Below are 24,575 nucleotides of genomic sequence, written 5' to 3' on the forward strand. Positions count from 1 at the left end.
TTTGAAATGGTTTCTCCCATACAAAGAGCTACAACTGCACGTCATAATGAATTCGCCACCTCTTAACAAATGACTGGGGAATGAATAAGGGGACACCAAAAGTTAGTGTCAGAAGAATTGCTGATTCTTGCTTAACAGGAGGTATTTTTTTGGGTGGGCTGGGAAGGGAGGGTCTAACATTGTTCCATATCTGGAGGCTTTGGCAAATTCTAATCTTGCAGGGATCCTGCTCAAACACCTGGGTGCACTTCCTTAGAGTCTGCATTAGGTAGATTGAGACAGGTGCTGTTCTTACCGTCTGGTTTTTCAGATTTCTGGGGCTGTTAGACACGGAGGGTGAATAATAGGTATGTATCAGATGACACTACCTGAATTTGACCATGGGACTGTGTTACACACCTACATCTTTCAGAAGCATTGTAATTAATGAGTTTGAGGTTGGCCATGTGTAGGGAGACATATAGGGTTGAAAGTGGGCATGGAACCCACTGTCGGGCATGCCCAGTGATGGAGCCCTTGGCTAAGGTGCTCAAGAACACCACTGTCTGTTTGGCAAACACTTAGAAAGGGCTGCCTTTTCATAATGATTGGCAAACATTTATAAGGCACCTACTGTCTGTGAGACACCAAATACTAGACACTTCCCCTAGATGCAGATGTGAGATGTTGTCCTGAAAGGATCTTTCTGGTTTGTTTCCTCTGATAGGTTCTTCCAGAATCACACAAGGAGTGACAGGAGAGAAGGTATGGAAAAAAGGACAAAAAGAAATAGAGGTTCCGAAAAGGCTTCATCTTTTCACTTGAAAACTCAGTGGTGTGGTGAGAATGAGGGACCTCACTGGCCCACCTACCTCCACTTCCGCCCACCTGTCCCTCAAGGTGCCCCTCATGTTCCCATCGAGGCCTACAGAGTGAGACACTACAGAGTGGTTAGATCTAGACTCTGCCTCGGTTTTGGATCCTGGCTCTCTGCTTCCAAGCAGTGTGGCTTTGAGTAGTGTATTCAATCTCACTGAATTTCAATTTTTTAGACAACAATTTCCTCCTCCAAACCTACTTCTTTGGGTTTTGTTAAGATTTAGTGATGTTAATATCATTATCATCATCATCATCATCATCACCACCTCCATACAGAATTTTCAGTGCATCAGGCACTATACTAAATGCTACAAAAACTTTTTCTTACCTGCACTTTTAATGCATTTTAAAAGAACTAATACATTAGGCCACTTCAGTAAACGAGAGGCTCATATTGTACCCAAAGCAGTACATGGAATTGAAGCAGTATGTGGTAATGGAATTTCAGGTGGGCGGTTTAAGGATAGGTGATGTGTTTTTCAGAAGGGGAGCTTCCCACATGCTCATGCCCCACTGGGCAGGCACTGCTTTCCCCTTTGTCCTTGGATGGAGCCTTGGCAAGAAAATGGATGAAAGAAAGAACACATCAGGAACATTTGTAAAATCAGGGATTGTAATGGTTCTCTATCTTGTAGGGGCTCCTGAACTGTTGATGAAATATTCTGCTTTGTTCCCTTCCTTTCCAAACTGGATCAAATCCCTACATCAGCCAGGGCTTTGATTTGAAACCTTTACCCCTTCTCCCACTTCCCATCCCATTATTCCCAAGCATTCACAGGCTACTACTTTTCTTGTCTCTTTTCAAAGCTTAATTATCTATTTTGAGGGGGAAGGCAGAGAGAGAGGGAGAGGGAGAAGCCCAAACAGCCTCTGCACTGCCAGCACAGAGCCCAACATGGGGCTTGATCTCACACACTGTGAGATCATGAGCCAAGCCAAAATCAAGATTCCCACACTCAACTGACCGAGCCAATGAAGCACCCTAGTAATTTTCTTTTTAAGTCCAGGATTAGCAAAGGACTGCCACTTAAAAAAAATTAATACCATAACTTTACCAAAATAAAAAGTACTGTTTACCATCACCATAATATCCTTTCTTAAGGACAAACTCTTATAATAAAGAACTTTGGGGGGAAAAATAAGCAACTTTATGCAAAATTCTCTCCTTTGTCCAGATTTGACCACGGCCTGGAAAAACCTCAGCATACACCAGCAGGGCCAAGAACTGTATGGAGGCCATGCTTATGGCTGCATGGCCAGACCTCAGGGAGAAGCAGGGAAGAGAAAAGTCAGCTCCTCAATGACGGTGTTCCTTAGGAAGATGTGGTCAGTCATCCCGTGTGTGTGTGTGTGTGTGTGTGTGTGTGTGCATTAGCAAGGTTTGGGGATGAGGACTAACTCACTATTTAAGAGTCCAGACAAGACCAGCTCCACAGGCATATGCAACCAGTGCAGCCACACAGGCCTCAGAAGGACCTGGGCTGGGATTAATGCTCTGTCTAACCATCTTGAAATTCCAATAATTTTTGAACGTAGCTCCCAATTTTCATGCTTCACTGCACCCTGCTAATTGTATAGCTGATTCTGAGACTGCATAGAATTTAGTTGATGACTGTTGCATCAGACACCTCTTAAGCATTGTTTAAAATTCTCTCAGCTTGGCTTTTTCCTCCAACTATGGCTACCAGTTCCAGGCATATTTATAGCCATAAATGAGGGTGTGGTGTGCCCTGGGTCCCGGTATCTCTGCAGCATGCCTGTGGGAACCTGTACTTGCACAACCCAGAAGTGAGAGAGTTAACTCCCCACAGAACAACTCTTACCCAGCAGCAAAGAGGAGCTAAGGAATAAATACCTCTTCCTTTCATCCCCGGGTATAAACAGTTCTAAGATGCATTCTGTGAGGCTTCTCAGACTGTCATGAAGATTGAAGACAGATATATGGGGGTGTGGAACCTCTTCCTGCCCTGCTTGTTATCCCTGTCCCTCACTCCTGCTCCCACTCACAGATGAGCCTTTGCTGTTAAGGGAGCCCAGGCAAAGACAGTGGTCCCTATTTTCCTTGTATCATCAGCTGGGAGTATGAACCCTATGGCTAGGCGTCCATGGCCTTATGGTTTTCATTGGACCCTTAGGAACAGTTACTCTGGGTTACTTGCCTTGAGGGCCAGTGCCCTGCCGGACCCCTTATCACACGCAGCCCAGGTCTGCTGGGACACTGCTGTCTGCCCACAGCTGGGAGCCAGGAGGCCTTGAACTAGTGGCAGACCCTAAGCCAAGGCTCTGTCTTGGAATCAGCCAAGAAGTCACGGCTTTACCAAATCACCATCTAGTTAAAAATCTCACTCTTCATTGCAGTTTCTCCACTGGTTGTGTTGGGTTTAAGAAACAGTAGCTCATTAACCACAACTTTTAGCAAGACCAAGATTTACTGTATTTTGTAATAGTTTAGAAACGCTCTTCTGCATTTCATTTCAGCACTGCTCATGGTTTCTCAAAGTAAAGATTACCTCGCACTTGTTTTTAATAACAGCTTTATTTATTTATTTTTTTTGAGAGAGAGAGAGAGAGGGAGGGCACAGGTGAGTGAGGAGCAGAAAGAGTGAGGGAGAGAAAGAGAGAATCCCACAAAGGGAAGAGGGAGAGAGAGAGAGAGAGAGAGAGAGAGAAGTGGAGCTCAACCGAAGCAGGGCTTGTGCTCAACCAATGAGGAACTGGAACTCATGAACCGTGAGATCATGACCTGAGCTGAAGTTAGATGCTTAACTGAACCACCCAGACACCCAATAACAGCTTTATTGAGATGTTATTTACACACCAAACAATCCACTCAGGGTATACAATTCCATAGTTTTTAGTGTTTTCACAAAGGTATGCAATCATGTACTTGGCCATTTGCATGTCTTCGTTAGAGAAATTTCTCTTTAGATCTTTTGTCCATTTTAAAAATTGGGTTATTTGCTTTTATTCTTCCACTGTGTTATTTACATATCATGGATAATAATCCTTATCAGATATGTGATACTCAAAAAGTGTCTCTCATTTGTAGGTTGTCGTTTCAGTTTTTGGATGACGTGCTAGAAAATATGGGAGGTTTTATTTTTTATTTTTTATTTTTTTTAATATATGAAATTTATTGTCAAACTGGTTTCCATACAACATCCAGTGCTCATCCCAAAAGATGCCCTCTTCAATACCCGTCACCTACCCTCCCCTCCCTCAAGGAGGTTTTAATTGTGATGTCTAATTTATCTATTTTTTCCTCTTGTTTGTATTTTTGGTCTTGTATCTAAGAAACCGTCTCCTAATTTGAAGTCATAAAGATGGAGGCCTTTGCTTTCTTTTAAGACTTTTATAGTTTTAGGTCTCAAAATTATATCTTTGACTCATTTTGAGTTAATTTTAAGATACGGTGCCTATGGTATAAAGTAGGGGTCCAACTTCATCCTATTGCATGTGGTAACGAGTTGTCCCAACACTGTTTGTTGAAAGGACAGTTCTTTCCCCTATTTAATTGTCTTAACTCCCATGTCAAAAATGAGTCGACCATGAATGTGAGACATTTCTATATTCTCAATTCTATTCCATTGAGTATATATATAAATATATATGCACCTATATTCGTGCCACTTTGTTTTGATTACAGTAGCTTTGCAGTAAGTTTTGAAACTGGGAAGTGAGTTCTCCAACTTTGTCCTTCTTTTTCAAGATAGTTTTAGCTGTTTTGGGCTCCTTTAATTTCCATATGAACTATAGAATCAGCTTGTCAATTTCTGCACAGAAGGCAGTGAAGACTTTGATAGAAATTGCATTGAATCCATAAATTTGGAGACTACTGTATCTTTTTTATTATTTATTTATTTTAATTCCAGCATAGTTAACATAGAGTTTTTTATTTGTTTCATGTGTACGATATAATGATTCAACAATTCTATATTACCCATGGCTCATCATAAGTGGGCTCTTAATGCCCTTCACCTATTTGACCTATCCCCTCACCCACCTCCCCTCTGGCAGCCACCAATTTGTTCTCTGTATTTAAGAATCTATTTTTTGTTTCTCTCTCTCTCTCTCTCTCTCTCTCTTTCTCTCTCTTTTGTTCATTTTTTTCATTTCCTAAATTCCAAGATGACTGAAATCATTATAGTATTTGTCTGTCTCTGACTGACTTATTTCACTTAGCATTATACCCTTTAGATCCATCCATATTGTTGCAAATAGCGAGATTTCATTCTTTTTTATGGCTGAGTAATAGTGAGTTCTTCTGGTCCATGAATATAGAATGTCTTTCCATTTATTTAGGTCTTTCTAGATTTCTTTTTCCCTAACAGTGTCTTGTTGTTTTCAATGTACAAGTCTTGCACTTTTTCCGTTAAATTTATTTCTAAATGTTTTATTTTTTGTGATGCTACTGTAAATTGAATTCTTTTCTTAATTTAATTTTGTTTTTGTTATTGTTCGGGTACAGAAATACAACTGATCTTCGTTATTGATTTTGTAATCTACAAGTTTGTTAAAGTATTTTTATTTTAATTGTTCCTTAGTGGGTTCCTTAGGATTTTCTATATGCAAGATTATTTCACTTGCAAATACAAATAGTTTTAGTTCCTCCTTTCAAAATTAGGTGCTTTTTATTTAATTTTCTTTCCTAACTACCGTTGCTAGAATCTCCAGTAAAATGTTGAATAGGAGTGGTGAGAGTGGACCTCCTTGTTTTGTTGTTGATCTTAGGGAGAAAGTTTCAGTCTCTTCTCATTAGGTATATTGCTAATTGTAGAATTTTTTTGTAGATGCCTTTTATCAGGTTGAGGAAGTCCCCTTCCATTCTTAGTGTGCTGAATATTTTTATCAGGAAGGGATGTTGAGTTTTGTCACATTTTTTCCCTGAACTATGGAGATGATCATGTGGTTTTTGTTCTTTATTCTATTGGCATGATATATTCCATTAATTGATTTTTAAGATATTTAACCAATCAATCCCACTTGATCATGGTGTATAATCTTTTATATATATTGCTGGAGTTGGTTTGCTAGTGGTTTTTGAAGATATTTGCATTCTGTTAGCACTCTTGCTATAAGCTTCTCATTTCAGGAGCATGAGCTCCAACAGAAGAATGTATTTTGAATGGAAATCAAACAAGTTTTATCTGGGAAAGTTGGTTTTATTGTGGAATAGAAATAGAATGAATGTGGTCACTTGGAATGTTTGAATCTGTGAGGAAGAAGGAGAAATATTTCATCTTGGTTTAGTGTACAGATCACATTTGGAAAGGTAACTGGCATTTTAGTAGGCCTCTGGGACAGGAGAATCCACCAGAACTATACTGTTGAAGTTGACCATATGTTGTTCCACGTTGGGTGGCTGTATCTGCGGCTGTCTCTATCCCAGTTCATCCCACCAGAGGTGCCCATGATAGGAGGTCAGCCCTTCCAGAGTCTGTCAGTCAGGTCAATGGGTGACTACATGAGTGTTTCTTGTAGGCCAGATGTGCATCCAGAGAACAAGCTGGCATGGGGTCATTTCAGGTCATATCCAGGAGGGTGATCTAGAGACCTAAGACTTAAATGGGGAGAAGATGGGGAACTCCTGGATTTCTAGGGAATGAGAAGGAAAGGAAGTGACCAGCCAGAGAATATTGGCATTTGCCTTGCCAAAGAATTACAGATAAGAGATCTCCAAAAATTTCTGAAGAACCATGTTAAATCTCATAAGAAAAGTCCTTTAAACTTGTACAAAAATAGAGATTACAAATTCTAACTATATAGCAGTACCAGTTAAGTAGAAACTTTTCTGTTTCCTTGACCTAGTGCCCTTACTGTGCTTCAACCCTGGAGAAGTTGAAACATGATTAGTTAGAGGAAGAACAGATGTGAGGGAAGGGTGGCCTTTTCCTTCCCTGACTTCAGGTTCAAACCGTAGAAGGGGAAGAAGGCTCGACTGAGAAGCAAATTTGAAATTTTGACCATTACATAAGGCTGATATTTTAATGCTAATCTGAAATCATAATGTGTAACTTGAAGCAACCCTAGAAGTGTGTGTATTATTCAAGAAGGACCAGAAAATTCTTGAGAACTTCCCCTACCCCTGCCTGAAAACTTAGCAGATATGATCCCACAGAGGTGATTGAAAGGGCCAGTGGAAGACAAAAATAAAGTTTTCTCATTACACTTTACGTACTGCTTGTTCAACATAACTTTTGGGTGAGAACGGTGCATTTCTACTTATCAGAATCTCACCTCCACTACAGGGCTAAGTGCTGAATGCTGTCCAGTTTTATTCCAAATCGGGTTTCACTACAACACTGGCCTATCTACATTCTACTTCCTCCGGGGGTCCTTGTGTGACCATTCCAGTTAGACAATCTCAATCGCTATGATGGGCATTTAGCCTTCTTTCTGGCTACTGAGCATACTTATGTCTGGGAAATCTCCTATTTTATGAAGGAGAGCTCCCTTCCCAGAAATAGAAGCTGAAATGTCAGATACTCAAGTCCCAACTTCCCCGCAGCCATTATGCAAACATAGCCCAGCAATGGGAGGAAGCAGGGGCTGTCCCAACTCCATTCTGGTGACAGATGGTGGTAGCAGAAGTGACATCCAATTTCTAGAAGCAGAAATGACAGATAAGGGCCTGGCTTCATGGTGCTGATGGTGAGGCCTATAGCGTCTGTGCCTAGCATGGGCTTTGTAGTCTTTCTTGGCCCGGTTCCTTGGGCCAAACACTGGGTTTGGCAACAGTTTCTGGCTCTGTAGCCACCACAATTGGTCCTCTGGTGCTCCTGGAGACTCCGTGAACTTCTCTGTAGTCTGGTTTTTTCTCTGAAATAATTTTAGATTTACAAAAAAGTTACAGGGATAATGCATAGAGTCCTCACGTACCCTCATCCAGCTTCTCCTAATGTTAACATCTTATATAACCGTGGTACATTTATCAAAACTGGGAAACTACCATTGGTATGACACCGTTGTCTAAGCTACACACTTTATTTGGATTTCACCAGCTTTTCCATTAGTGTCTCTTTTCTTTTCCAGGATTCAAATCAGGATACCACTTGCCCTTTGGCTGTCACGTCTCTTGTCTCCTCTCATCTGCGATAGTGTCTTGATAGTCTTTCCTTGCTTTCTAAGAGTACCAGCCAGCTATTTTGTGGAATGTCTCTCAGGTTGGACTTATCTGATTTTTTTTTTCATTTTTCTATAAGAGTTATGAATTTGAGGGGTGAGGAATACCACAGAAGTGAAGTGACTTTTCTCTTCAAGGGGTAAATATCAGGGAGTACATGACACCTACATGACAAATAACTGGTGATCAATGGTTAAACTTGATCAATGGTTATAGTGGCATCTGTCAGGTTTCTCCACTATGAAGTCACTATTTTCTCCCTTTTTGTCCTCTATTTGTTATAAGGGAGTCACCAAGTCCAAATCACACTTAAAAGGAGGGGAGTTAACTTCCATTCACTAAAGGAGAAATATCTTCACATGTTATTTGAAATTCTTCTGTAAGGAAGATTTGTCCTTTCTCTTACATCTATTTTTTCATTTCTCAAGCAAAAGAATAGGGTGTTTGTTAGTAAATTTCAGGGCAATGTCTTAAGAGTCCAATGGCAGGAAAAAGAGACAGCATGATAGGGTTTGCAGAGATCTTAGAAGCCAAGACAAGAGACCGTATGGAGAAAACAAGAAAGATGCTCTCTGTGGCCTGCTCTGTTCCATTGGCAGTGAACTGGCTTCTTCCACAAGGTGCTTAGTTTCACTTTCCTCATGGCTTCAACTAGCCAAAGCCTCTAGATGGTCTAAACCTCTCTCTTGTGCCCGTGCCACATGACTTTTGCTCAAGGGCATAAGGTCATTTCACTACAAAGGGGGTCCCCTGGCTCAAATTCTCAAGAGAAAGAAGCTTATCTTTCTCAGCCTAGCTTATGGATGCATTCTTCCTGGGCCAGGTGTCCACTTGAATGACATCAGCTGTGGCCAGCGGTGGGGTGGGACTGCAATCATTGTGCCCCTCCTGCAGAAGCTCCCTAAGAACGAGTCAATTCTAAAAGGAAGGAATGTGGTAGGCAGGCACTGCGACACGCTCCCACGGAACCTTCCTTCAGTTCTTCCTGGAATAAGCATTCTTCTACTAAAATAACACCAGAGGTCACATTCATTTCCAGTGTACATAGTGGCTTTTCTACGTAACACATAGCGCTCTCCAGCGATCATCTCCATTCTCTAATATTTTGGAATTTCTGCTGAAAATTTTGTTCAGCAGATAAAATAGAGCTACTGTAACTGAAGCATGGGTGGGGGCTTATCGCATCACACTCCACCCTCCTAAGCCTCCCTTCAGTGGCTGTCAGAATACGGGTTAAGGGAGGTAGACCAGATACATGATTTACTTCCTTGGACCTCAGTTTTCAAGTTGGAGAAAGAAAAGTCACTGATTTCATGTAACATTATTCTCCAGGGTTCTATAATGAGGGGTCCTGGGAGATGTAGAGTCCCTACTCCCCAAAACATCATAAAGATGTCTTGGGTACTATATCCTTCAGGGTCCCAGGAGGCACACCCAAACTGCATCACTGAGAAACATCTCGTAATGGACTCTACAGAGATATGGGCAGGGTTCAGGAAAAATAACAAGTATGGCTCAATACCCCTCAGGGATTGCAATTGTAGAACCATCACTACCCCTCAGGCAGAAAGGACAGAAGAAACGAGTAGTTCCAGGAGGTGGAACACGTGGCTGTCTGGCTGTGGCCTTCAGTGGATAGAAGCAGCCAACCTTAAAGTGTAGAGAGAGAAAGCTGGGGAACAAATGCCCCACCCACCTCCTCCCTCTGATCTCCTGCCAGGCACTGCCATCCACTGACCCCAACCAGAAGCCAGAGACCACGTTGCTCTTGATTCAGTCCTTGGGAAGCAGCCTCTCAAGACAGACAGCAGGGTGGAGAGGGTGGAAAATGGATCTAAAGAAACAAAAGGAAGGTCTCCAGCACAAGACAGACAGATGGTTTGTGGCTGAGCCCGGCCTCGACCCCCTTTCCTGACTTATTCTCTTATTATTCTCCTTCTGCCTTCTTCTCGTTGTCTCCTATCAATCAGTACTCTAGCCAGGCAGTTCCAAGCTTCTTTCCTTGCTGCAGATGGAGAAGCTTAGTTTTGCAGACTGTGAGGCCTAATTTTGGCCTGCATTTCACACACTCTCCAGCAGTGAAAGACCTGGGCCTTCACTCTTGCTTTTGTTGGGTCTCCGCCCAGCCCTGGAGGCTGTAAGTCTCTGTGATGGCCCCTTCATCCTGACCTCTGAGGGACTTACTTCTAGATAGAGTGCTTTGCTGAGCAACCTCTCCTTTTGAACACAGGAAAAGCCCCCAGTGATTTTTGTTGTTGCTGTACAACGGAAAAAAGAAGCCTCAGATTGCTTTCTGAGTAAGTGAGGATTGCATTCTTCCTGGAAAGAGTTTTCTTCTCTGAGGCTGCTATTGCCACGGTCAATTGAAAACTGGGAAGCTGCTTTCAGAAATGCTCGCCCATGCTTTGGAATGTAATTGAAAACAACTGTCCTACTGAAACATGTAAGGAGCTGGAACCATCCCTAGCGGCTAGTCGAGGAGGGGGTGGGGACAGAATGGTTCAGAGGAGGGGAGGGGAAGAGAGTGGTTGGGTCAGGGCAGAGAGAGAAAAAGCGCTTATTGGTCAGAGGAAAGGAAAATAATTAGAGGTTTCCATGTAGAATAAATTTCCATCGGACCTGCCCTGATGACAAAACAGGTTGTGGATGAGAAATGCTGGGTGGCTTTTTAGAGTGACATAGTCTCAGATCCAGGCAGTCAGAAGAAGGCTAGTCCAGAGCAAGACTGTAACCCTAGTCTCTTCAGAGTAAGTCAACTAGAGACACCTTCAAGAAGAGACAGGGAAACTTGTTCACAAAGTTACAGGGGATAGTTCACAGAAGACAGAGATACCTCCCCTTCACTTTTTAGTTATTGTCTCATTTGGACAAAGATGACTAGAATACTCACCCCAACATATCCTCTGCCTTTTGTTTCCTGCAGGCTCCACATTCTCTAGCCTTAGGCTTTCTGCGTGAATCATAATTTTATTCCTAAGCAAATGGCCCATACCAAATGCAGATGCTGGCTGAGTCTCTGCCAGCTAGGTCCACACATGGAATAAATCCTTCCCTGAGCAATGTATCTTCCAACCCTGCAGAAATAGGGACTGGGGCTTTCTCCAGGAGGTCTGACATACATTCTTCCAGTGCCTTGAATGTATTTGGGGGCTAAGTTCAGAAGACAGGGCTCTTACATGTCTTGCCTTCTAAAGACAGAACATTTTCCCCATTATATTGGAGAGAGATCAGAACTGATCACATTCAGAAGCATTGAAAAAGACATTTTAAGGTAATATTACAATCGTTTCTTCCTAGAGCTTTTTATGATTGTAACATTAGGAATGAATGTGAAGTGATTTGAAGTGCTTCATGCTAGGCATTTTGGCTGGGAATCTGGGCCTCTGAGGAATCAACAATAGTCTAGTCCATAGATAGGTTTCTGAGGGAGCATCTCTCCCTTTTCTGGACTCCCATAAGACTTCCATTAATGTGTTCAAGGTGAGGAATCTTTGGCGAAATGTTGAAAGATCATCTATATACTTCCCACAGAATTATATCTTTTTGACCTAGAAAGAACATTGGTCATGCAACCCTTATCTTCTACAGATGAGGACACTGAAGTATGGAGAATCAGAGGGTTAACTAGTGGCAGAAATAGCTCTGGAACCTTGCACCTGGACTGGCATTCAAGAGCTCTTTCTATTGTTCTGCTCTTCCATTTTGAAAATCCATGAAACATTCCCAATATTATGAGTGTGTCACAGATGATTGGTGCAGTGATTATTTATTACATGCGTTTCTCTAACAATTCCCAGCCTCCTTTGCATTTAGGTTGGAATCACATGACCATCTAGCATTGGATTATGAATAAAAGTGGAGTATGTGCCTGTTCTTGGCTGGTAGTGAGTTCAGATCAATATTCCTTCTCCACTCTTCACATGCTCTGCAGAGGAGAACTTAGAGATCAGATGAAGCATATGGCAAAGCTACAAGATGGAGGAAGGCTTCCCAACTCATATGTGATGTTACACAAGCAGGAAATATGCCCTTGCTCTCGGAAAAAACTAGGATTTCAAGAATTTGACCTTTGAGGCAGCTAGCATCTACTACCCCAAGTCAATGGGATTCTGTTTCAGCCATCTTTCCTGAAAAGGACATAATGAACAAGGTTCGACAATGGCAGCCCACCATTTGCAAAAAGTCAACAGGAATGTAGCACTCATCACTTGGACACTCATTACTCAAATCAGAGGTGTAAGGTCTGGGAGAAGGCAGGAGTTCCAAGGCTGAGAAAAGAAAGTTAGTTGCTAGTTAGTCCCACTCTTCAGGAAATCAGGTTTCACAAATGTAGAGAAGACTGTGTTAGACAGCTCTGGTGTGTTCTACCTCCATTCTCTCTCTCTGCATCCAAGGATGGACTGTGGCCACATTGCCTTTTCAGTCTGAGCCCAGCTGCATCCTCTCTCACAAGTGCCCCAGAAACTTAGGGGAGGAAGTGAGTCAATGTGACTTTTCTGTGAAACCTCTGCTTCAGACCCCACTTCATGTCCCCAGCTGCCAGTGCACCTCTTAGGATGTGGCTCTGGACTGGGAGCTTGTACAGCTTCCCCTGGGAAGCTCGTACAATTTTCCCCATAGTGTGACTTGCAACAAAACCCTTAAATAAGACAGAGGAAAGCAGGTCATTGTCTCTGCTGGGTTGTTGGCATTGCAGCTATCATTGGGTGACTTTTGGCTCTGGAACCTCAAGTGAAAACGTGGATTGCTGGTTCATGTTGAATTCTGGTCAACTGGCCTTGTTGTCTTTGCATTTCCCACCTCTGAGCCTTGCAGGCCCACAGCGGTGAGGTCCGTTGATGGAGAGCTGGGTTGCCTGTGTCATTCTCCCTCCACAGATGGAATCTTATTCCAGAGTGACTCCTCATGGGAGGATCAGGAACACACATCCTGGTGTCAGGAGGTCCAAGGCCGGGCTTTCATACTCTCACATCATGTACCTTCAGATCAGGCAGTCATTGATCTGTTTCACTGATCTCTCTTTTTTTAGGCATCATTCAAATCCAGAGTATTTTAATTACTGTGGCTTTAAAGTATGTTTTCATATCCGGGAGGGCAGATCTCCATTCGTTAATCTTCTCATACATTTATTCTTCCAAATGAAAGTTAGAATCAATGTAGTTGCCCTATACCAAAAAAAAAAAATGCTATGAAGAATTTATTAGAATTGTGTTAAATGTATACATTAACTTGGAAAGAATTGAAATTTATATGAGATTGAATCTTCCTAGGCAGAAATGCAATATAAAAAGTCATTGATTTCAGTCCTTTATGTTTTTCATGGAATTCTTAGAAAAATATAATTCTAAAAAGACCCCATTTATAATTGCATAAGGCTATTTATTGTTGGAACTCTGTAAAATATTTAGGAATATCAACTATTTGTTATAAGCATAATTGTTTGATATTTAAATATTTACCTTTTACCTGAACATCTTAAACTCTCTTAGTTCTGTTTTTGAGGTATAATCATATTGCAAATAACGATCACCTGTCTCTTCCTTTCTATTTCAGCCTGTCTTATTGAATTGGTTAGGACCTTCACAAAAATGTTAGACAGTATAAAATTGGTCATATTTATATTACTTCTGATAGAATTTACGACCCTGCAAGTAACTCCATTAAGTGAATGTGTTGTCTGTTAGACAAAACCTCCTTGTCAAGCAAAGGAAATGCCCTTCCTTATTGGTTTTATAAATTGATATGTGTGCATGTGTGTGGGAGAGGACAGAATTTCAGGGTAAGGAGGAAGTGTCATGTTATTTTACTTGAACTTGGCATTTAGTCCCATCTCCTGTCCTCTCTTCACTAAGAATATCACAGTATTTAAAAAAAACTGTAATGAGACAGTAAAAGTCAAGATAGTCCCTCTCCTTCACATTTTCCCCTTATATCTGTCTTTTCTACATGCAAACCACCCCTGTAAGTCTGCGTCTCTATAGGTTCCTGCATTAGCTTATTTGCCTCAAGTGACTTAAACAATATTTTTTTAAAACTAGGTCAACCGGTTTTTATTTATTAATTTTTAACGGTGCAGGGAAGTTTACCTTCCTCTTCAAATTCTTTGATTGGTTACATTTATGATTTCTCCATCCTATCCAATTATTATTCTAACAATCCAGACCTTTCCCCTTTTTGTCTACATTCTAAAAAGAAAAAAAAAAAAACTTCTCTGGATTATTTTTCCTATTGTGAAAAGTGCTGTATTTTATTTTCTTTTAAAATATGATCTGGCAGCTTCTTTGTCTTTCTTGTCTTTGTTCCCTACCTTCACAACATTGTTTCCACAACCAACTTTTTAACCTTTTGAACACTGTATTTGGACATGAATTAGGCATGGAAGGAAAGAAATTTTCCTTCCAGAGTCCAGATGCTCACATCCTGGGACTCTTCTTACCCCAAGCCCCGACTCTCTTACACTGTGACCTCTGGGTTTCAGAGGCAGTGTTCCCTACAACTCCCAGCAGTCTGCAGAATATAGTTAAGAAGCCATTGGACTGGAGAGGCTCTGAGCTCCCTCCCTGCTCTGAAATCCTGTGCACCTGCCCTTACGTGTCCTCCCCACCTACTCAAACCATCCCCATCTTTGAAGCCCGCCTTCTCCAACCCACACCCCTGACCTTGCATGAACATTTGTACCTTCCTCCTCTGTGCTCTTGCCATGCTGTTCCTTCCACTCCAACTTCCTTCCCTTCCCACCTTTCTTGGTCCCGAAAAAGTGTAGAATTTTCAAGTAATAGATTGTATTCCATTTGACTTGAGCACGGGACTTCTGAAGGAAAATAATAAGAAAATTGTGTCCAGATCATAGAATGTAATACTTGTCTGTGGTAGCCACTTAGGTTTGGAGTAAGAGAATTAGCAACATACACAAGTATCAACCAGAGTGTGTATAAAATGATTCCCCAGTTCCTTCCCAGTCTAGCAGCCCTGACTAATGATCAGGGAAGTCAGTAGGTTTGACGGCAGGGGATGGAATGAACTAGATCTGGCAGGACTGGGGCCAGGGCCAGGGTGTTCTATTCCTTGGCTTGTGAGCCACATAGAGTGAAAGTCATAAAAAGTCTCTTTGTGATGTGTTTAAGGGGTATTCTATCTCTCCACAAGACTGGGGAATCTGAAATCACCTCAAGTAAGCACTTAGGTGGTAGATGGTGTTTTTGGACTCTTGGCCTCTCTTGGAATTGTCTTCATAATCTCCATTTCTCTCTCTGTGCGTATGTTTAGATGTTCACCTAGCATTTGCGACTTTTTGAAAGTACTTCCATATCCACAATGGTATTTTATATATATAGCAAATTAATAATGGGAGAAATTATCTTTGTTTTATAAACGAGGAAATTGTTTGCCTAGCAGGTGAAACGACTTGCTAAGATCAGATACCATAATGAACATTAGTGGTAGAACCGCAACAGAAAAGCAATGAGCTGGGAGCCAAGGGACCAGGGAGGCATGTGCCTGTTCATATTGCTAAGAGAATTCTGTGGAAATGGCCCCCACCCGGCCACTGTGCCCCCCGCCGCGTTGGAGCTACGTTATCCCCATGAAGTCATAGTCTACTCCATGTGAAGAAAATAATTTTGCTTTTCAAGATGTGGAGTTGGGGGGGGGGGGAAACTGGACATTCTGGATGGCTTAGGAGCTGGCACAATCAGGATAAAGGAGGCTTTCAGAATTGGTTTGAGGCAAATGGGCCAAGAGAATATGGTAACCAGATTTTGCACATCTAAAATACATTCCTATTTAAGAAAGAGAGACTTTCTAAATTGGCTCAAAGCAGTACAAGATGGAAATAAAGATCTTATGCCAAAACTCCAGGCACCACACAGCCCGTTTGGTCCCCTCAAAGTTGGCTGAGCCACGTGACAGGGTTTCTCTCATCCCTGCCCAAATGCTGCGTCCCACCCTCCCTACGAGCAATTTCTCTTTCACAGGAGGAGCTCTGGCACCTTTCAGAAGCTCCACGTTCAGAAGGGAGAAGCCAGGGTGTGGTGGGGGGGCTCCGTGAGTACTGGGAAAGGGTGTGGTGCCCAGTCTGTGCGCTGAGAGGCCCCACTGACGTCATCCCCTCACCTCCTTCCCGTTCACACTGGAGCAAGCACACAGAAAACTCCCTTTTGCAGCTGTGAAAACCGTTCTTGCTGATCTACATCATGCCCACGGCTCCCTACAGCTATTCCAAATCCCCAGTTTCATTGGCCATATTCAGAGGGAAATAAAAACACCTATTTCCCAGTTGGCCCTTTTTCAGTCAGACAAAATTAAAATAAAGCTTGAAGTTTAAATGAAATGCCCTTCCAGTTTATGCTCTGGAGTTTCCATGCTCCCTCCACCTCAGCCTAGTTAGGGCCGAGCCGGCCGGCTGAGGGCTTTTCTTCCAGTGTTTGCTAAGGAACATCCTGGAAAGTTGGCCGTAAGTCTGCATTTCTGTCTAACATGCATCTGCTTTGGCCTTTAGAAGGGCCTCCTTCCCTCCTAGTGGGATGTGGAACAGTAGGAATCTAGAGGGAAGGGGAGGGGAGAGAGTTCATCAGATCTTCCCTAGGTGTCACCAGACCTCATTGTCTGCAATAGTCAGATACTACACAGACTGCCCGGGGCTCCATCTTCTTCCCTGGAGGACAGAGGAAGGAAAGAGGCCATTTTCCATGCTGGTAATGAGTGTTGGAATGTATCTTTCACTGGAAGCTCAGGTGAGAAGGGACGAAACACCTCTTCCAAATCCCTCAAAACTGGGCTTCTAGAGTTTAACATCAACAGTGGTGTTAGAGGTTTGGAACCAGGGGAAATGTGGTGCCCCTGGGGTCCTTCTGATCTCAAGTACCCTGTAAACCCCAGTGGTTTGGAGGTATGTATTGGAGGTATCTATGGAGCTTTCTAGAAATAGAATTGCCATGCCTCAAGCCCAGATGTTTTCACTCAGTGGGAAGGAGCCCTGCAGGACCCTAGCATTTTTGTAGCTTGAAAAAGTCTGCAGTGATTCTCCTACAGGTGGTTTCATATGTTTGCCAGTTTCCTCAGCTGGGATGTGTACCAAAACATTTTAGAATTCTAAATTAGATTTAGACACAGGTAAAGGATAGCCAGTTTTAAAAGACTGGTGGGTAGAGGCACCTGGGTGGCTCAGTCAGTTAAGCGTTCAACTCTTGATTTCAGCTCAGGTCAGCATCTCCCAGTCGTGAGATTAAGCCCCATGTTGGGCTCCGTGCTGACAGTGTGGAGCCAGCCTGAGATCCTCTCTCTTTCTCTTTCTCTGCCTCTCCCCTGCTTTGCGCTCTCTGTCTCTCTCAAAATAAATTTCAAAAAGTAAAATGAAACAAATTAAAAACTAAAAGACTGGAGGTTATAAAATCAGGAAGAGTTATAGTATACAGGTATAAATGTCTCATTTGTAGACAAATGGAATAAGGCTGTCTGCCCGCAGCAATATTCAATGGATAAAATTAATTGTACTCAAGCTGCAGAGATAGAACTCAGCGGCGGGATGGGACAAACAAGAAATCTCATCTCTGGAGGTCGGGTAGACAGGTAATATTAGACCCACCCCCGTTGAGGAGGGCACTTGTTGGGATGAGCACTGGGTGTTGTATGGAAACCAATTTGACAATAAATTACATTAAAAAAATATTAGGCCCATCCCTGTACTCAAGGAGAAGGGATATATGTGGACAAACACAACATGGCTCAGGTAAGGTACATGGATACATAAACACCAACATTTTGAGCTCTCACTTTTATTGATATCAGACACCTTGGGTATGTTCCAGCTGCTAAGATTTTCATTTATTCCTTCATTAAATATTATCACCCACCTGCTACTTTCCAGTCATAGGTGCTAGATTCTGGAGGGACAGCGATAATGCCACTAGAACTCTTTTTCTGATCGATTCTCTTCTTGCCTTATTTTTTACTTGGCCTTAGCTTTTCATTTAGAAAAAAATTCCACTTGGTAGAGAACTTGCTCTCTGCAGCCACTGGTTTACACCTTTCAGCTTGGAGAAACTCCTAGAAAAAAAAAAGTAGCTTCTTTTTCTCAGCAGCTATGGTAGGGGCGAAGGGCAGACTGCCCCAGGATAGGCCACTCTGGCCTGAACGTTATTTTGAGTTAAAAGTAATCAACACCCAGCAGATGCAGAAAAAGCTCTCTTCTTGGTCCACAGCTGCCCAGATTTACATTGGAAAGGAGAGCCTGTACCAAGAAGAGTGCTATTAACAGAGACTCCCCCTTACTTAAGAGACTTATGTGAATAATAGGGCAAATTTTAAGTTGCAAAACATCTCCTTTCACCTTCCTGCTAATGGCCTTCCTTGACCCTACTCCTCTCCTTAGCTCATACAAGCTTCCTGTTGCCTCATGGTCTTTGGAACTCCATGTCTTCATGGATTGCCCATGAGCCTGCTATTAAATTTGATCTACTCCTGTTGATCTGTCTCATGTTAATTTGATTCAAAGTCCAGCTAGACGGAACTTGAAGAGCAGAGGAAGGTCCTCCTGCCTGACACCAGCAATCACTCTAATGAAGTATTCAGATCAGCTCTGCTTAGATCACTCCAACCATCCGCCCAACCATGACAGACGATAATTCCCATGCATGAGACTTTCTCAAAGACCCCACCACAGACCCTCCTTCTTAAACCGGCTTTCAAGCTCAGCCTCCTGAGTTACATAGCCGAAATTCAACTTGCGCTCAAACGTGCCTCATATAACACTTCTCAAATTCCGTTTCTTAGACCTTGCCGAATTGAAGATGGTTGCCTAAGCAGTAAATCTGAAAAACTAGGCATATATTACCTACATCATACTAGACTGCTCGTGATGTGGCAAATGGAATGAGAGAGTAAAATCAGGGTCTTTTTTTCATTTACTGTTGGTAATAATGACCCTGGCCTCAACTGTTCACTTACATATTCAGATATACAATAGAAAATAAAATATATATTCTGAATATTGCAATATTTTAGGTTGTAAATATAAAACGTCACATCTTCCCTTGGCGGCAGTCATGGGAAATCATCCTGGGATGATCGCTGTGGGTTGTGAGATCTCTCCGTCCTGTCTGCCAGCAGTCTTTCACATCTCTCTTCTCCCCTGCTCACGATGTTCCATCTGCCAGGCAGCATCGGCTGGCCCAATGGACAACTATTTATCGGCTGTAGATCAAGGTGAATTTGCATAACTGCAGGTTGTACCTTAATTCCTCATTAGCAAGACAAAATATGCTCTCTGGATGTTTCTAACATGTTTTTTTTTTAAGTTTTGCTTTTTTTTTTTTTTAAAGAGAGTCAACAAAAGATATTCTCAAAATTTATTGTGTATAATTATTCTCATGGACTTCTGATAAAAATTCCCATATACAGACCCATTTTGAAAGCTCAAAACACAGGAGGAGGAAACTATAAATTAAGTGTCCAAAATATGCTCTTTCTCACAGAAAAAAAAAAATAAGTTTACTCTGCAGTCAGTTTAAATGACAGCCACCAGAGAGGCTAGAAGCTGGGCTTCTGGATTAGGGGCTGAGATATGAAATGACAACACCTGCATCAAGGCTCATCTATAAAGAACAAACAAACAAACAAACAAACAAAAAACAGACATTCAAGTGTTGTGTCTCTGAGAAAGGCAAGCTTTGGGAAAGAAGGAAAAGGTGAAGTTCTCTGACCCCAGCTCTCTGGTGGGATGGTGGTCAGAGAATTGAATATATCCTCTGCTCATGTTCCTTTCAAACGCAGAGATCGCCAGGAAATGCAGGAGAATCCTTTTCTCCTATCTCCCTCTTATGTTAAATTTCTCATCTAAATCCACATGGAAACAGAAAAGATGCAGCCCATTTCAGAATTGAGCAGGATTGAATCCTGCTTTCTGAATTTGGAGTGAAAGGGCTCAATTATGTGAATCTTGGTCAGTTTTTTAAGTACTAGATTTTTTTTTTTTTACAGTTGTAACATTTACATTGCAAAATAGGTACCCTTTTAACCATTTTTAGGTGTGCATTTCAGTAGCTTAACACTGAACACTCAACCGTTGTATAACCATCACCATCATCCATCTCTAGAAATTTTTCATCTTCCCAAACGGAAGCTATACTCAGTATACAATTGCCCAAGTTCTGTTCCCAGCCCCTGGCAATGACCATTTTACTTCCTGCCTCTATGAAGTTGCCTATTCTAAGTACCTCATGTAAGTAGAATCACACATATTTGTCATTTTGTGACTCGCTTATTTCACTTAGCATTTCCATGTTAAAGCGTAGGTCAGAATTTCTTCTTCTTGAAGGCTGAATAATATTCCATGGCATGTAGGTTCCACATTTAGTGAGCTTTAGGGTGAATTATCTTCTCCAGTGATAATCCTCAGGACAGCCTTAGTGGTTTCTATCATCTTCTCAATGTTAAACATTTGTTTATTTATTTATTTTCTTTTTTAAAATTTATTCTTAAGTTAACTAATAATACAGTGTAGTCTTGGCTTCAGGAGCAGATCCCCATGATTCATCACTTACATTCAACACCCAGTGCTCATCCCAACAAGTGCCCTCCTCAATGCCCATCACCCATTTTCCCCATCCTCCTAACCCCTCCATCCCCCTCAACCCCCAGTTTATTCTCTGCATTTGAGAGTCTCTTACAGGTTGCCTCCCTCTCTGTTTTTATCTTATTTTTCCTTCCCTTCCCCTGTGGTCATCTGTTAAGTTTCTCAAATTCCACACATGGGTGAAATCATATGATATCTGTCTCCCTCTGGCTGACTTATTTTGCTTAGCATAATACCCTCCAGTTCCATCCACGTTGTTTCAAATGGCAAGATTTCATTTGTTTTCATTGTTGCATAGTATTCCATTGTATATATATATACCACATCTTCCTTATCCACTCATCAGTTCATGGACATTTGGGCTCTTTCCATACTTTGGCTATTGTTGATAGCACTGCTGTAAACACTGGGGTGCATGTGCTCCTTCAAATCAGCCCTACTGTATCCTTTGGATAAATTCCTAGTACTGCAATTGGTGGGTCATAGGGTAATTCTATCTTTAATTTTGGGGGAACCTCTAGAGTGACTGCATCAGTTTGCATTCCCACCAACACTGCAAGAAGGTTCCCCTTTCCTCACCAACATCTATTTTTTTCCTGAGTTGTTCATTTTACCCACTGTAGCCATTTTATTTTATTTGTGTTTATTTTTTGTTAATAACCTGTTTATAGTTTTTTTAAATATGAAATTTATTGTCAAATTGGTTTCCTTCAACACCCAGTGCTCATCCCAACAGGTGCCCTCCTCAATACCCATCACCCACTTTCCCCTCCCTCCCACCCTCCATCAACCCTCAGTTTATTCTCAGTTTTTAAAACCATAAACATTTGTTTAAAGATAACTTGTTTCTTCTGTGTTTTATCATTATACCTGCTTTCTTCTTCCTTCCTATCTCCCTTCTTTCCTTCATCCCTTTCTGTGTCTCTCTCTTCCTTCTACTTCTCTCTCCCTCCTTTGTAATAGCAGGTGATAAGTACTGCTTGTATCATAACTATATAAATATTCATCTCTTCTACCAAATAGTTTCTAGAGAGCGGGGACCAATTCTTACCTCATCGGAGACCCTGAGCAAAGCTAAGTAAATGCTCAGTGGACAAAAGTTGAGTTTAACTTCACAAAAGTTGAGTGGAATGATACTCAAAGTAGGCAGCTAATTAATGATCCCATCCACAGATTTCTTGAAGTCAGCTAAGCAAAACACAGATCCATTTGTCTATCCATGTATTCATTTTCTATGGCCGCTATAACAAAATTCCACTAACCCAGTGGCTGAAAACAACGCAGATGTATCATTTTAGGCAGTTCTGTAGGTCAGAGGTTCAGTACGGGTCTCACTGGATTAAAATCAAGGTGTCAGTAGGCTACATTCCTTTCTGAAGGCTGTAGGGAACTGCGTTTCCTTGTTCATTCAGCTTTTAGGAGAATTCAGTTCCATGTGGCTGTAGGATGGAAGGCTTTATGTCTTCACTGGCTGTCAGCAAGGGCTGACCTCAGCTCCAAAAAGGCTTTCCTCCACTCTTTGCACATTGCACGCTATATCTAAGAACCAGCAGCAGGACATCAAATCCTTTTCAGGCTGCCATCTCTCCAATGCTTCCTGTATTGTGTGTGGCTCTCTGCAGCCTGGAAAGATCCTGTACTTTTAAGGACTCATGTGATTAGATTGGACCCATCTAAAAAATCAGTCTCAAGGACCATAACCTTAATCACATCTGCAAAGTCCCTTTTGCCATGTGAGAGAACATATCCACAGATTTGGAGGCTTGGGGCCTGGACATCTTTGGGGGCTATTATTCTGTTTACCACAATCTATAAGCATCTACTCCAGACCCCCTTGTTCCTGATGTCCTAATCTTTCTCTTTTTAGGGCCCTGCCTAGTTGGCCAAGTAATTCACCACTCTCCATGGGTCCATGGATATTCCAACCTCAGATTACTTCTTCAGTACAAAATGGATGAGTTGCACTGTCCAAAGCACTGCCCATTGGGATGCTTTTCCTTCCCCACTGCCTTTCAAAGCTGCCCTGAGTGGGGCTGTAGTGCATCCACAATTCATTTCCAGTGTGTACACACATACTGACCTGACCCATTGCAAACCAAGCTCAGGCCTTTTCTTCTTCCATTAGCTGGTCTTTTTTTTTTTTTTTCAACGTTTATTTATTTTTGGGACAGAGAGAGACAGAGCATGAACGGGGGAGGGGCAGAGAGAGAGGGAGACACAGAATCGGAAACAGGCTCCAGGCTCCGAGCCCACGGACCGCGAGATCGTGACCTGGTTGAAGTCGGTCGCTTAACCGACTGCGCCACCCAGGCGCCCCTTCCATTAGCTGGTCTTAAAGGGCCACAGGTATATGGCCACAGGTGTGAGCTGAAGGACAGGTACTAGAGTAAGAGTAATGGATGACATGGCGATCTGGGCTACCTACCCATATATCTGGCTTGTTTTCTACAATGCTACCTGAGGTCTGTCCTACAGGTAGTACTTCCATTGTATAATGGATTGCCAGTGCCCCTGCCTGACTTTATGACTTGGTAGGCTAAATTATGTGGTCCAAGCACTGTAGCCTGGACGGAGCACAAAACCCTTTCCTTCCGGTCCCACCTCAGAACTGGCAGCCTTTCGTGTCACCCGCTCTACCAGTTAGAGCAATATTCTTATGTGGGGGCACTTCTCCCTCCAAAATCTGAGGTGTCCTATCAGTTGTTGTACTTACTTTTTAATGGTTGGAGGTACAGGAAGTATTTATTAATTTATTAATTAATTATTTGTTTGTTTGTTTGTTTGTTTTGCTTTGGAGAGTATGTCCCAGCTTGCCTCAGGCTATTGGGCACCTAAAAATTTTACTGATATAGTAGTACACCCTAGAATCTTCAAAGAATTTATCTTACATTCTCTAGTGTGCATGAGTCTCACCAGGGCCTCCAGTGAACTGAGCACTTCCTGCTCATCTGCTCTGATTAATATGAGGCCATCAATAGACTAAACCAATGTGAGGTTCCATGGGGTGTCCGAATCTTTTCAGACTAGAGTTGAAGAGAGAATGGGAGAGTCGACACAGAACTGGAGCAAGATAGTGAACACATACCATTGTACATTCCAAATCAAAATGAAACATCAAATTCTCTTTTCTGATATTATTGTAAAAGAATACATGACCCATACCATCCATGAACATAAGACAGTGTTGATCCGCTCTAGCTGTCACAGCAGCTGTGATTGGGGCTACTCCTCCGTTGAGTTTGTGCCCATCCACTGTCATCCTTCAGGATCTGTCTGGTTCCTGCAGGAGGCAGACTGGTGAATTAAATGGAGATGAGATGACTGCCACATCTCTAAGGGGTGAAATAGAAAGGCGGGTAAGGGAGGGTTGATTGATTTGGGAGCTCTTTCCCAGAATATAGGACTAAATAACCTGGAGAAGACCCCAGGAGATGTTTTGAGCATAATACTAGGAAGGCTCAACCAAATGAGGTAAAAATGCCAGATATTGCCAAGGCATACTGTAGAAATGTATTTAAAAGGCTCAGAGAAGAGGTCATGCTAGAGTCAACATACTATATAAAGCTGGAAAGCCCAATCATGTTATGATTTAACCCTATTTATTGAGTGGCCAAGAGGGGTGTAAGGGCAGATTCTGGAGTGAGTGAGTTGCATGTTGCCTTATGGGAGAAAGACCTCTGCATCTTTGTTAAGTAAGGCAGCCATATTATCCCTTAGCAGAGAGCAATGGCATGACTTTTGCAGGTTTAGAAGGTTAAGAGAAATTGGGGGAATCCATACTGGGTGGGGGAGAGAGGGTATCAACCTAGATGTTCCTATCCCATGTGTCCAAGTCCCATTCTTTTGCAGCCAGTGCCCTGATCTTGGCACAATACACTGTCTTGGTCGGGAGTTTAACCTTCCACCTTCCTTGTAGCTCAACTACTATGTCAAATTCTGGGCTGTTTCCCAGCTTTCTCAGCCCTCCCGCTGTAGGAGACAATACCTCTTTATATGCTACCAGGAAGGTCTCTGCAGCATTCA

At 42.3% G+C, this 24,575-nt stretch overlaps 1 protein-coding gene across 3 annotated transcripts in view; it reads left to right on the forward strand.

Annotated features, from left to right (window-relative positions):
• Positions 1-24,575, forward strand: part of LOC123576756 (chondroitin sulfate proteoglycan 4-like) — a 102,758-nt gene that overhangs the window by 71,389 nt on the left and 6,794 nt on the right. Inside the window, exons 12-13 of one of the 3 annotated variants that reach the window (XR_006701570.1) lie at positions 707-744; positions 2,034-2,184. The gene's annotated coding sequence lies outside the window, so the exon portion shown is untranslated. Of the gene's footprint in view, positions 1-706; positions 745-2,033; positions 3,353-24,575 lie in introns of those variants that run through there. The other 2 variants (XR_006701566.1, XR_006701567.1) reach the window with 2 other exon arrangements.

This window comes from Leopardus geoffroyi, chromosome A1, assembly GCF_018350155.1.
Source record: "Leopardus geoffroyi isolate Oge1 chromosome A1, O.geoffroyi_Oge1_pat1.0, whole genome shotgun sequence".
In the NCBI taxonomy this organism is placed as follows: domain Eukaryota; kingdom Metazoa; phylum Chordata; class Mammalia; order Carnivora; family Felidae; genus Leopardus; species Leopardus geoffroyi.